Here is a 3,727-nt window from a genome sequence, read left to right as displayed (position 1 = left end):
TCCAAATCTATAATTATTTATAAAAATAAATAAAATTAAATGAATTTTAAAAATTTAGAGCACATGGGGCGCCTGGGTGGCGCAGTCGGTTGGGCGTCCGACTTCAGCCAGGTCACGATCTCACGGTCCGTGAGTTCGAGCACCGCGTCGGGCTCTGGGCTGATAGCTCGGAGCCTGGAGCCTGTTTCCGATTCTGTGTCTCCCTCTCTCTCTGCCCCTCCCCCGTTCATGCTCTGTCTCTCTCTGTCCCCAAAATGAATAAACGTTGAAAAAAAAAATTAAAAAAAATTTTAGAGCACAGAAAACCCACTGTTAACATTTTAGCATATTTTTATGAATTATTTTCTTCACACAGTTGTGATCATATTGCATATATTTTGTATCCTGAAATTTTTTTCTTTTTTTTTAATTTTTACTGTTTTTAAATTTATTTTTGAGAGAGGAGGGGTAGAGAGAGACAGAAACACAGAATCTGAAGCAGGCTCCAGGATCTGAGCTGTCCACACAGACCCCAACAGGAGGTTCAGACTCATGAACCGCGAGATCATAACCTGAGTTGCTTATAACCTGGCCACTTAACCAACTGAGCCACCCAGGTGCCCCCTGAAATGTTTGTTAATAGAATATCATGGGCATTTCCTCTGCCCTGAACTTCTCCACAACACCATCGCCATACTAGTTATTCCCATCAGTTGGAAAATGGATAAAGAAACTGTAGTATGTTCATACAATACAATATTATTCAGCAATTAAAAGGAACAAACTGCACCAATATGGATAAATCTCAAAAACATTACATTGAACAGAAGAAGCCTTACACAAAATAGTATACGCTATATGCTTTCAATTATATAAAGTCCCAAAACAAGCAAACAATCTATGATGGAAAAAAATTAGGTTAGTTGTACCTCTGGGGTGGGGGTGGGGGATGAAGTGAGGGCAGGGATTGAGTCGGAAGGGGCATTGAGTAGGAAGAGATTGAGTAGGGCAGGGATTGAGTAGGGCAGGGATTGAATAGGAAGGGGGAACTTTTTGGCATGTTGGTAACGTTCCATATCTCGATAGGGATTTGGGTTTCACAGGTAAATGCATTTGGTAACATGTAGCAAACGTACGCTGAAGATTGAGGCATTTCATTTTATGTAAATCTCCTCTCCGAAGTAAAAACTTGTAAATCAATACTGATCCCCATTTAATGAAGTGCACGCTGAAGTATTTACAGGAAGTATACTGATGTCTGCAACTTCTTTGAAATGCCTCAAAAAAAGAATGAATTGTTGGGGGGGAAGAAGGATGGGTGGGTGGGTGGAACGGGTATGTGATGAAGCAAATAGAGTTAAATTGAAATGACAGTCTAGAAGGTGGGTATACCACTTTTCTGTCTGTTTGTAGATTTTCACTATATACACATATATATTTTTTTAAATTTAGACAAAAATCACTTGGAATCTTTGGTACAATGCAGAATGTCCCCCATCCCGGTCCCCCCGGCAATGTGACTCCCTGGTCCGGGCCTGGGACCCAGCGTCTAGATCAGTTTCTGTGGAAGATTCTCGGCACACTTGAGCCTCTAAGGGCTCAGTCTCCCAGCTAGGTCCAAACATGAACCCTTTCCAAGCATCCGTCTTCTAAAGAGGTTTCTCCAGAGTCTCTCCCACCTCTTTGCTGAGGTTCGCTTCTTCTGTCTTATGGCAGCCACCGCCCGCAGAAGTTAGCTCTCTTTACTGAATTCACAAAGGCCTCCAAGGTCTAAGCTGAGCCCAGAAGATTCTTTTTTTCTGGGGGGAGAGGGGGTGATAAAACGTAATAATACTCTATAGGGAGCATATCCAGCTCCAAGAGTTCCCCTCCAGATTATAAGGAAGTTCTCAAAAATAGCTAAATTTGCTAGAGCCTGGCCCACTGCTCAAGGGAGGGAGAGGGAGTGGAATGGGCAAAGCACTGAGGTTGGTTCTCTTGTCACTCATGGATCTGGTTCTAAGCCCAGCTCTTCTAATCTACCAGCTCTTCAGGCTGAAACCATAAGCTAATCTTCTTCTCTGCACTTTGCACGGAATCACTGCCAACTTGGATGCAAAAGTCCCACGGATGGCCCCAGGTTTGGAGTCTGCAGGGTTGGTCTCCCTGAGCATCACTTGTCCTGTCTTCACCACATTCACCCCCTCCCAGACCATGGCAACCACAGGCCCTGATTGAATGTACTTCACCAGGCCGGCAAGGAACGAACCGTCCTTCAGGTCAATGTGGTGTTCCTTGAGAAGGTCTTCAGAAGCCTGAATTGATTTCATAGCAGTGAGGTGAATCCCTTTTGCTCAAAACACTTGGTGATCTCTCCCATGAGGCTGCGCTGGACCCCATCAGGGCTTGATGGCAATGACAGCTGCTCAGGCTGCAACTCCCACAGCCCCTCTGGGGCTGCCGGCACCGGAGAAGCCCAGAAGGATTCTGAGGCCTCTTTGAGCAGCCCTAGCCCAACCCATTGCATCGCTGAGCTCTACAAGGCTCACACTTGGGTAGTCACAGGGTGTCACAGACTTGCTGTGAGCCAACACTCAAAGAAGGAGAGAAAAACAGCCAATCAAATGATAGTTTCCCTTAGGAACCACTCCTCCTCCCCTCCTCCTACCCCCAGGGTTGCCTCTCTGAGCCAGTTTTCCTGGTCTCCAGTCCCCTCGAGATGAGACCTGAAGAACATCCAACATCGCCTGACTCTGGTAATTGACCTGGGAAGCCGGAAGGGAGGTGGCAGGGGCTCAGGGGAGGCAGAGCCCCAGGTGCTGCAGGAAGTGCAGCTGTTAATTTAGTGGCTTCTTGCCACCCTGGGAGAGGGAGATGGGGGAACTGCAGAGGCCCAGGAAGCAGGGGTCTTAAAGGGGACAAGACCCCTTTCTGACCCTATCAGAAAGAGCCACGTTATATCCCAGGCTTCTTCATGGGTCATACTCGGGATTTGTCCTGTCCTCTGGGGCTCGCTGGTGGAGCTACTCAATGGGAGGGAAGCCTGTTAAGGAACCCATGTGACCACGCTCCCTCTGAGAAGCCTTAGGGAGTCCCTGGGAGAAAAGGACCAGGAGAGGGCACTGTAATGCCCAGCTCCAGCTCCAAGGGGTGGGACAGAGTAAAGACTAAGGAAATCCCCTGAAGGGATCCACTGAAGCTTCAGGTGGTCAGACAAGAAACAGCAGCAACAGCTGCAAAGAGGGCCCCTTGACAATGCCCAGCCCAGGGCTTGTCTGTGAGAAGCACCTGAACTGTAACCACAGCCACATCAAAGGTTCCTTGAGTGTGGTCCTCAGCAGCAGCAGCATGATCACCTGGCAACTTCTTTTGCATGTCCAACATGCATTTTTTCAGCCCCCTTCCCCTTCCCAGACCTATGAATCAGAAACTTGGGGGCTAAGCCCAGCAATCCACAAGCCCTCTAGGTGATTCTGACAAATACTTAAATTTGAGAACCACTAGTATAATCTGACAGATTCTGGAGCTGGGCTGCCCAGAAAACTTCTATTCACAAATTCATTCACATTCATCGAGTATTTGTGTATTTATTTATTTATTTTTAATTTGTTAGCGCTTATTTATTTTTGAAGGAGCAAGAGACAGGGCACGGGCAGGGGAGGAGGGGCAGAGAGAGAGGGGGAGACACAGAATCGGAAGCAGGCTCCAGGCTCTGAGCTGTCAGCACAGAGTCCGACGCGGGGCTCAAACTCACAAGCCGTGAGATCAT

The 3,727-nt window shown here is 47.4% G+C and overlaps 1 pseudogene; it reads right to left on the bottom strand.

Annotated features, from left to right (window-relative positions):
• Window positions 1–864: 864 nt before the first annotated feature.
• Window positions 865–2,485, bottom strand: LOC121023735 (nucleoside diphosphate kinase A-like; annotated as a pseudogene).
• Window positions 2,486–3,727: the final 1,242 nt, after the last annotated feature.

Source organism: Herpailurus yagouaroundi, unplaced genomic scaffold (assembly GCF_014898765.1).
Source record: "Herpailurus yagouaroundi ecotype Mexico unplaced genomic scaffold, PumYag 569, whole genome shotgun sequence".
Taxonomy (NCBI): domain Eukaryota; kingdom Metazoa; phylum Chordata; class Mammalia; order Carnivora; family Felidae; genus Herpailurus; species Herpailurus yagouaroundi.
The sequence above is the reverse complement of the archived record's forward strand: the minus strand, read 5'-3'. Positions and strand labels throughout refer to the sequence as shown.